Below are 11,146 nucleotides of genomic sequence, written 5' to 3'. Positions count from 1 at the left end.
TATATATATATTCATATTTATGAAAAGTCTAGTTTTTCCATAAACAACTTTATTTATTCTTTTTATTAACAAATACCACAAATATTGTTAGGGTGGTGCACATATGTCTGTGTTCTCACCCGATGATATTGGATTTGGATTGAACCAATGCCCCCTAGATTATGAACCTTTGGTTTTTCAGAAAATTACTTATTAGCTCTTTTTAATTTTATTTTATTTATCAATCTTTCAATTAATATTTGTGTTTTCATATTGGTTAAAAATGATTCGTTATTTTTATTTATTTATAGAATTTTTAAACAAGTATTGTTAAATATTAATAACTAATTTTAATATCAAAATTTGGCAGTAAAAACCTCTGGTTGTTTTATGTGGCGTCTATGGATTGGTGAGGTTGGGCCCTGTTTGGTATATTTAGTTACTAATAAATCTCTGTATTAATTTTAGGGTAAACAATTTAAATGGTTTTTTACTATTTTCGTATGCTTCTATTTTGGTCACATATCCTTAAAAAGGTTATGATTCGTCTCCTACATTTAGTTTTTGTTATAATTTGATCATCTAAGCATGCACCATTAACGACGATCACATGTAACATATGCTAGCTTTGAGAATAAATGTGCATGTTTCATAGTATGCCGCATGTGATCATTGTTATTGGTGTATGTTAAAGTTATACTAATCATAACAAAAACTAAAGATAAGGGACCATATCATAATTTTCTAAAATTAAATGACCAAAATATAAATATACGAAAAGGTAAAGTATCATTTAAGTTGTTTACGCTTAATTTTATGATTTGGATGATATATATATATAAACAATTTATCATAATTAATTTATATATATATATATTAATAATTGAGGGTCAATCATTTACGCATATTTGTAGATAACAAATCTACATATATGTGTATATCAAAATCCAACAGTTAAACAGTTATGAAGAGTGTTTTTGCATGGGTTGTGATACGGTGGCTTTCACACTGACTAAACTACAAATGTTGAATCAAACATTCAAATAATGGAAGATCAATCCTCGTCATCCAAGGTGATTTCCACACACCTCTACACACACAATCCAAATAAACTATAAACAAATAAACACCTACTAACCCCACTCTACACCAAGTCCATCAAAATCCTATATTTTTTCAATTACTGTTTCATCCTCTCTCCTTTTAAATGTGTCAATCTCTCTCATATTCATCTTTTTACTTTTTTATTTTTAAAACGTTCTTAGATAACTTATTGTTTTAAAAATTGTATTGTATAAATTTATTTGTTTGCCTCATGAACATATTTGCATGTTCCTTTGCGAATTCAAAATTGATGTTTATAATGTTTTGACAAAAATTTAACCATTGGTTGTTGATTGTCTAATACAATGATCCTTCTATTTTTTTGACCTTCTTTTTTTATTTGAACTAAAAAAATCATACAAACAGATAAAAATAAATTTTTTTATTATTTTTATAAAAATAAAAATAAATAATTAGTAAAATTTTTAAATTTTAAAATAAAAATAAAAATAAAATAATAAACAACAAAGATTGACTTGAGTTGCATTAATGAAACTAAGAAAGATCTGCCTCGTAATTGAATTAGTTTAAAGCCAATGTTCTTACAAAACAAACAACTCAAACACTACAAATAATAATAATAATAATAATAATAATAATATGTGCAATTGAGTGGGACTTACCCTGATATTTTGTTATAGCTCTTTAAAATTCTAAAAAAAAAACCTCAAAATTCCTTATAGGTAACAAAAAGTTCAATGAATATAATATATATACACACAATTTAAGGTTCGTTGACCCAATCCATTGATGACAATGTTCTAATCCATCACATGCGAAAAATTACATGCCACCAATTATATGATGTCTGACCGGTCATTATTTAGAATTTAATTGTCACCAATTATCTGATGTATGACCGGTCATACTTTAGAATTTCAATTGGTCAAGAAATAATTACTCATACACATACATATATATATATATATATTACACAAAATATCCCAAACTTATTGGGTTTTCTTTTCCCGGAAACATCCATGGAACAAGACTATGTAATTAATTTCAATCTTCCAAAGTATTTATTTTAATTTTTAAAAAAATTGTAGTTTTTTTAATTAAAAATGGGTTAAACTGCTATGTTAGTCACTAAATTATTTATGAATTTCTATTTTAGTCACCCAACTACAAAAAGATAACCCATAAATTTGGTCTCACTCTCTTTCAACCTTTTTACCATCACCCACTATCTACTTCTTCAACATTGACAAGCTCCCGAATGTTATATACACCATTGATCCCTCCACCTTGTCCAACCACTCCATGCGCTCTTTCTCATAATCTTTAAACATGTTTCTAGGGCTGGGTAAGGGGTATAATCCTACAACAAATACCTTCAACCTTTGAGGAAGTGAAGCTAAGTCTTCATCTCCAAAGTAGTAAAACTGTTCATTAACACAATTTTTGTTTAGAATCGATTTCCTACCGATAATCAAGAGAGAAAACACAAAGCGAAAACAATCACAAGAAGACAAGATTTACGTGGTTCGGTAAGATTGGGTTTTTTCAATAATATCATAAGTAATTACATGTCATAAGGAACTGCTTATATGTAGAAGAAGACTATGGCACTACTGGAAGAGGAAAATTACATAAATACCCCAACACTCTCAAAAATTTGATCCGTGCCTGCAGGGGGTGTCAGTAATCAAGGCTCCACATACCCAACAATCTCCCATTTGGAGACTGATCTTCTAATATAAGCAACTCTCTTATAACCCATCATCTCTGTAGCGTAGATGATGCTCCTCATATGACACCTTCTTTTTATCAAGTAACTTGGAGGCCAACTGAGGCCATGCATAGCCTCAGTTTCTAGATGGTTACACTCTTTGTCAAAATGTCTGCTAAATTCTCTGCACCAAAGTATCTTTTTCTTCAATGCTATTGTCCCATCCTTAATCAACCCACGAATGTGATGATATCTCAACTGAATATGCTTGGTCTCAGCATGAAATACTGGATTCTTTATAAGATGAATAGCACTCTGAATGTCACTGAAAAGTGCACTGCTATTTTGCTCATTGCCCAACTCCTTAGAAAAATTCTTCAACTAGATCATCTTTTTTACTGCTTAAGAGAAACACTTTTATGAAGTTGTGACATCCAACTGACTATTATACCTCTTAGAGTGAACACATTATATATAGTACTCCTTTTTCCATCCAGATCACCACCCTAGGATACCTGCAAAATTCACACTGCTATTTCTAAAACAAAGACCAACACTTGATGTACCTTTTCATATATTGATAAGTAATAATTATAGTATATTTTTATTAGATTTAGGTTTCATTTCTTAGTTGATTATGCATCTTTCCTTATATTTATAGTTTAATTTTACTCTTTTAGTTCATATTACTGCTTTTCATCAGTTTACATGCAGTTAAGTGGAGTTTGGCCTTTATTTGAAATGCTGGTGACCTGTGGTAGCTACCACATCCCATGGATTGTGATGCAAAAATTTAAAAGACTAAAAACCTAGAAGAAGCACAACCCGCCCGTGCTAGCTAACATAGCCGTGGATATTTACCACCATCGTAACCCTAATTTAACCCTCATCTATATAAAGCCAAGAAAAAGAATTTTAAAGTATCCTTTTCCTACGGGAACAAGGAGACGGTTACTCTAAGGGTAGGAGTGTTACGCCCCGACCCCCGGCCCCAGGACACGACAATCGCCGCGATAACCCGAAGAGGGATACCCCATCACTCAACCTTTGAGTCGTCGTAAGGCTGACCAAATACCAGAAATCAACTACCTCAAACAATAAGTACAAATATGGAAAGTCAAAGGTATGCAAGGGAAGCATCAACAACATGACTTGATACCAGAGTTCAAGAGCTACACTGATCACAAGTACAATGGAGTTTCCAAGAAGTTAGACAAACATACAAATCATGCTTTTAGAGTCTCAAACACACAAATGGATCCATGCTCGACTACAACATATAAATGCTCAAGGAGAACATACATGAAAGTGGTATTAAATAAAAATAGACGGTAGATGCCTAACACACCACTTTAATATTGCACTATTGCCTGCAAAAGCCTGAGGAGAAAAAAGAGGGATGAGCAACTAAAGTTACTCAGTGAGTGGGTTAGCACAATACTACAGGAATATACCAAATTACACGGTATAACTCACCAAAATAATGCTTTAATAATAATACCCACAGTTGAGAATATCAATAAATATAACATAAATCATCGATACAATATAACAACAGATAGTGTTAAGCAAGCCTTTCGACCCCAACTAAGGTTTACAACAACAAATCCATGAAAGACCAAATCTAGGGTTTGTACTACAAAACAAGTTAAACATCAAACCAAACTTTTATAATAATGCAAATGGATCATAACAGTTTCCACTCATATATATATATATATATATATAACGACTATATAATACGAGACTCAAAATCCATAAAACAAATACTCACCGCCAAAACCATAAATTAAATATAACACTACAAAAGCTTGCAACATGGTCTAAAACCTCTCTAAACCTTCGCCATGGCCGCGGCTAGGTTTAGAGCCATCAAGGAAGTCATATCCTTAACGTTAACCCATCCGTCTACCGTGTAGTGATCCCGGCTTCCCGATAAACATCCAGTCAGGGCTCTACACTCCCACCTGAACAGGACTGATAAGTCTGCCGGTCTTCCATGCCATCTTAACAGGCTGGCCATGAAAACCACCTACTGCAGTAGTATATCACCAACCAAGTAATACAAACAAGCATCTCACAATGAGGAGTCCATAATCAGGACAAAAACCAATATCCAAAATATTTGTCATTTCTCCACGGAAATTATAAACACAAGCATATTAAAAATTTAACATAAATCAATGCACAACTTTCGAATCAAGTAACAATATGAAAATCCTTACCTTTGAACAATAACGCTTTTCAAGTATGAAACATCACTAAATAAACTCATTTTAAGTCAATCAAAATCTCGATTTAAGCATAGAAGAAAATAAAACTTTACTTCACAATATAGAATAATTATGGGTATTCTTCTAGTAGAATTATGCATAATTAATCCCACTCACTACTTTGATGATTTAACTTCCTAGAACGCTAATCCTCTACTAGCTCCTTGCTTCGAGCCAAAGCTTCACCTCCTTGCCAAAGCACAACAAAACACAACAAACATTAAGACAAAAGCCAAACAAGAAACCCAAGCTTGACTTCTATCAAACAACCCTAAATCGATCCTAGGGTTAACTCAAAACTTGATTTTTAGGTTACCAATGAATTTCTAATGTCTTGGGATAAATATAAGAAAAGACCCAAAAATTCTGGTTCTACAGATCTTTACAGTAAACCCGGGTTTGCTGCAGTATCCCAAGAAAGTGCTATAGTAACCCGAACTAGCTACAGTAAAACCGGCCCTAAAACGATGGTTTCTCGCTAATTTACAACACCAAAATACGAAATTTCTTGACAAACATTCACATAAAAATAAGTCACAAGATTGAGGGTTTCGATTTAACCCTAAAAATAACTCAAACCAAGGTTTATTTCTAAGGTTTCAAAGATATCAAAAACGATAAAATACGAGGAAAATACAAAGAAAAACCTTGGATTGAAGTCTTACCAAGCTTAACGGAATGAGAGAAAGAGAGCAGGAGCGTTGATTCGCCTAAAAAGCTTGTCGACGAATTTTTTTTTCTAAAACAAGGTGATCGGCCAAAGGAAAGCAAAGAAGAAAAGAAAGGGATGAGAGAAAAAATAAGGGCAAGGTTGCTTTTATCCTCTCATTCAATTTCAATTTTTTTTTTATATAAAATGGGAAATAACCAAAATGCCCTTAATAATGAAAAAAAGAAAGAAAGAGTCCAAAAGACCTTTTTACCCTTGGTTTTCGGCTGGTTCTCACACACAACCTACAGTGTAATCATGCAAGGATGCCACTAGTGCAAAATGACCATTATACCCCTAATGCATGCACAAGAATCTAAAAGGTATGAGGTCAAAAATCATGGCAGGGTACCACAAGGAGATTCTCTAAAGCTATCATAGAGGAGAAAGAAGATGAAGATCATGGGAGATATTCATCGATCTACAAGAATATCACGCGTGGAATATCAAGAGTTTCTTCTTTCTTATTCTTTGATTTATTCCATGTTTAGATCTATGATTGATATGAACTTTTTAGCTTATAAATCGAAAATGAATGAGTAGATCTTTTACTCTAGGATTGGGATTAGCCCAATGTTTAAATAATTGACGATGTATTGAGTTTTATTTTCTTATTAATGTTTATTTGTTTTTGATTCAATTTTATGGTACTTAATGCTTATGAATGAGTTGGACCCCTCATATTTACATGATTTTAGATACCTAAGGAAGGACCAAAAGGTGAATTAAGGTGTTAGAAACCCTAGAATTGAACCCGAAATCCTAGATTATGATTTTTTAAGGATAACTGGATGTCATAGAACTTAAAGGATTTAATTAGATTCAATTATAACGAAAGTAAGAGTTGTTCTAAGTTAGATACCTCAATTTATTCTGAAAGAAAATAGTGTGTATTTTAGGATATAATACTTACAAAGCAATTAAACTTAATCAAGAAATAGTCAATATGAAGTCTTTTATCTATCATTGTGGTGAACCTTAATCCTAGAAACTCTTGAAATCTGAATTAATCATCTAAGGCATTTATAGCCTTAATTTTGATAATTTTAGTTTTCATTACTTATTATTTTCACAATTCACATACCTATCAATATTCAACATAGTTCTTGTGGGAACGATATTTAATTTACTACTTGAATGATCTATGTGCTTATAGTATGCATTCAAAAGCCATTTCACAGCATCCTAATGCTCTCTTCCTGGATCTGCCATGTATTTCCTCACAACTCCCACTACATAAGCTATATTTGGTCTTGTACACACCAAACATACATCAGGCTTCCAATTGCAGATGCATATGGCATCTTAGACATGTGCTTCACTGTCTTCATCTGTTTTTTATGATTGCTTCTTAGACAACTTGAACTGACTTCCCAAAGGGGTGTCTCTGGGCTTTGCATCATGGAGACTGAACCAGCTCAGTACCTTCTCAATATACTTCTATTTAGATAATTCTAGAGTTCCCTTAGGTTTATCCTGAGTAATCCTCATTCCAATTATTATCTTTGCTACACCCGTCCTTCATTTCAAATTGGTTTGGCATCTGTTTCTTCAACTTATTAATCTCCTTCATGCTGGAACCTACAACAAGCATATCATCCACATATAGCAATAAGATGATATAACAACCATCGAACCTCTTAAAGTAGCAACAATGGTCCATCTCACATCTAGTGAAACCATTGTCACATATAAAGTCATCAAACCTTTTATACCACTGTCTCAGAGCCTACTTTAATTCATAGAGACTTTTCTACAATCTGCATACAAGTTCTTCTCTACCAGGAGTGTTGAAGCCTTCAGGTTTTTGCATATAGATGTCCTCATCTAAATCTTAATATGAAAAGGCAGTCTTCATATCTAGCTACTCTAAATGCAAGTTCTTTGCAGAAACTATATTGAGCACTAGTCTGATAATAGTCATCTTTCACAACATGAGAAAACAACTCTGTATAGTTTATACCTCTCAACTGATGAAAGCCCTTCACCACTAGTCTGCCCTTGTAGCTTTTCTTACCATCATGCTCTTCCTTGATACAGTACATCCATTTGTTATGTCAGGCTTTCTTTCCTTCTGGCAGCTTAGTCAAAACCTACAGTTGATTCTTCTCTACGGAGTTAAACTTCCTTTCATGGCTAACTCCCACTTGACAAAATCTTCCACTTACATAGCTTCTTCATAGTACTCTAGCTCACCGCCATCTGTCAACTAGTAAATAGTACAGTGAAGGAGAGTAACGCTGTGTAAGTCTGGATAATTTGGTAGTCCTTTTAATTTGTGATGGAGAAGTTACTGGTTTAGGGTCTTCATCTGGATTCTCTGGATTCTCTGGATTCTTTGGATTACCTTAAACTCTACTAGCAATGTCCTCTTCACTGATATCTTCTAACACAACCTCTTCACATGACCCTCTAACTATTTTTTTCCCTGCACTATCAAATTTTACTGCAAGCTTGCCTTTATACAACATGGTTTTATCAAAAGTAATGTCTTTATGCCTTATGATTTTTTTATTCTGGTAATCTCCAAGGTGATAGCCAAAATAATCAAAACCATAACCAATTAGATAACACTTTCTAGCTTTTACATCTAAATTGTCTCTAGAATCAGGATCTACATATACATATGCAATACAACCAAATACTTTCAGGTTTGAAAGATTTACTTCCTTTGCTGTCTATTCCTCTTCAGGGATCTTGAAGCCTAGAGGAATTGAAGGTCCTCTGTTGATCAGGTATGCAGTTGTGTTGATTGCATATGCTTAAAAGGTTTTTGGCAGCTCTACATGTAATCTCATACTTCTTGCCCTTTCGTTCAAAGTCCTATTAATCCTCTCAGCAATGTTATTCTGCTCAGGTCTTCCAGGGACTGTTCTGATTATTTTGATCTCTTTCTCTACATAGAACTCTTTGAACTCTTGGCTGTCATACTCTCCACTCTTTGAACTCAGCAATGTTATTATGCAGTTGTGTTCACGTTCAAGGCAGTTTGATTTTCACCTCTACTTTCCACTTCTTAGAAGTAGCAAATACATCAGATTTATTCTTAAGAAAATAAACCCATACCTTTTTAGTGGAATCATCAATAAAGGTGACATAGTAGCGTGACCCTCTAAGAGATCATACTAGGGATGGACCCCATACATCATTGTTCATAAACTGTAGCTTTTATGCCTTTGATGTTCTTACAGACTTTGAGAAACAGACTCTTTTATGCTTCCCATAAATACAGTCTTCACAAAGACCTACATCAATTGACTTTAAATCTGACAGTTTTCCTTTTAATGCTAACAGTTTCATCCTTTTTTCGCTTATATGGCCAAGTCTTCTATGCCATAACTTTGAATCAATTGTAGAATCTGTAACTTATATTGTATCTCTGCTCTCTAAAGTCATGTATAATGTTTCCACCTTCCTGCCTCATGCCACAGTCATGGCACTCTTGGTTACTTTCCATGATCCTCCTCCAAACACAGTAGTGTATTCGACACTGTCCATCTGACTCATGAAAATAAAGTTCCTTTTCAGGCCTGGGACATGTCTGACTTCTTTCAGCTTCCACTGTGTTCCGTTGGGAGTCCTTATGTGAATTTCACAATTCCCCGTAATCTCCAAAGATTCATTATCAGCAAGATAAACCTTTCCATATTTTCCTGCAACATAATTATATAACAATTCTCTATAGGGTATTATGTGAAAATGACGCACTTAAGTTTAGAATCCACGACTCAATAGGACTGTTAACACAACAAACACGAGCATCCTCAATATCTTAGCTAGCTAAATTTGCAGAATCGTCATCTTTTGATTGATTCTTTTTTGGTGCCTTGCATTGACTACTAAAGTGACCCTTCTTATAGTAATTCCAGCAGAAAATATCTTTGCGGTCTTTTTTTGACCCTTTCCCTTGAATTTGGATCCACCATGATTTTGATTCTTACCCTTATGTTGGCTTCTTCCTCTGCTTTGTATGCTTAAAGTTAATCCCGATAATTCTCCTAATTCCTTTCTACGAATATCCTTGCTTAGCAAATCTCAAATGTCATCTATCTATCTGTTCAGAGATGAACATTGGGGCGAGATGTATTCAAATGTCGCAGAGTCCTTCAATGCGTGGATCAAAGAAGCTCGGCATTTACCGGTGATAAAAATGGTCGACTAGACATGGTATTTAAATGTTGACTTTATTTAAAGCTTAAAAATGGTTCTTATCCTTTAAACTTGTTTGTTTCCGATTAAATAATGTTGTTTATGTTTAACTATAAATGTAATCACTTAATGTCTTTTCTTATCATTTAAAAATGTTTGTTCTTGTTTAAATTTCAGTGTCTTAGCTTAACAGTGTTTAAGTATACGTGTTCTACGTCGTACAGGAACCAAATGGGAGACTTACTTATGCCCCGACATACATTGGAAGGTAGAGGAACTTGTTGCGGAAAGCCGAAATTTTCATGTTGGTTATTGTGTCGATGATAGTTATGAAGTGATTGACCAATGCAGCAACTCTGTAGATCTATCGGGTAAAACTTGCTCATGTCGCAGGTGGTAAGTTTATGGTATCCCGTACAAACACGCTTGCACTGCAATGATGCAGACAAACACTAATGTTCATCGATTTATTAGCATCTACTTCACCGTCAACAATTATAAATTGGAGTATAATGAAGCTATTTTCCCCATACCCGACCATGGCAAGCCTAAGGATGACAATCAAGAACTGTGTTTGCGTCAGCTTGTCACGAGAAGGAAACCTAGGCGTCCTAGACGGAAAGGATCGAGTTGCAAGCATCCGAGGTCCGCGAGTTACATTGCAGCAGCTGCCACTCGTCTGGTCACAATCGTAGATCTTGCAATGAGATTATCGCCGACTAGCCATTGTAAATAAATACAAATTTAAATAGAAACAAACTTTTTTATGTGTCAATCTTTGATCTTTAAACAGAGACTTTGTCTCTTAAACATTTTACTTAAACATTTTCTTAAACGTAAACGGAATATCTTTACTTAATAATAAAGGGATTATGTTAAACAATAACACTGATATTTAACTAGAAACAGTTATATTTAATCTGAGATATTGATAGTTAAACAAAAACTTTGATTATTAAAAGAGAACACTGAATATTAAATGGAAATAATGATATTTAAATGGAAACCACACTATTTTCAATGTAAGCATACAGTATTAAACGAAAACAAGTAAATTTACATGAGAAAACTTGCTAAGCCAATGGAAAAGAATGAATAGAATTTAATACTATGTTACATTGCAAAACTTGTTACATTATAAAGATGACAAACAATTTTAATTTTATTTCTCCCAATCGAAGAATCATTTTTCTCAGTGATGCCGACTCGTTCCCTTTCATAAGTATGCGGGCAACATATTTTAATCTCAAATAAGGGACG

Source organism: Dioscorea cayenensis, chromosome 12, assembly GCF_009730915.1.
Source record: "Dioscorea cayenensis subsp. rotundata cultivar TDr96_F1 chromosome 12, TDr96_F1_v2_PseudoChromosome.rev07_lg8_w22 25.fasta, whole genome shotgun sequence".
Taxonomy (NCBI): Eukaryota; Viridiplantae; Streptophyta; class Magnoliopsida; order Dioscoreales; family Dioscoreaceae; genus Dioscorea; species Dioscorea cayenensis.
The sequence above is the reverse complement of the archived record's forward strand: the minus strand, read 5'-3'. Positions refer to the sequence as shown.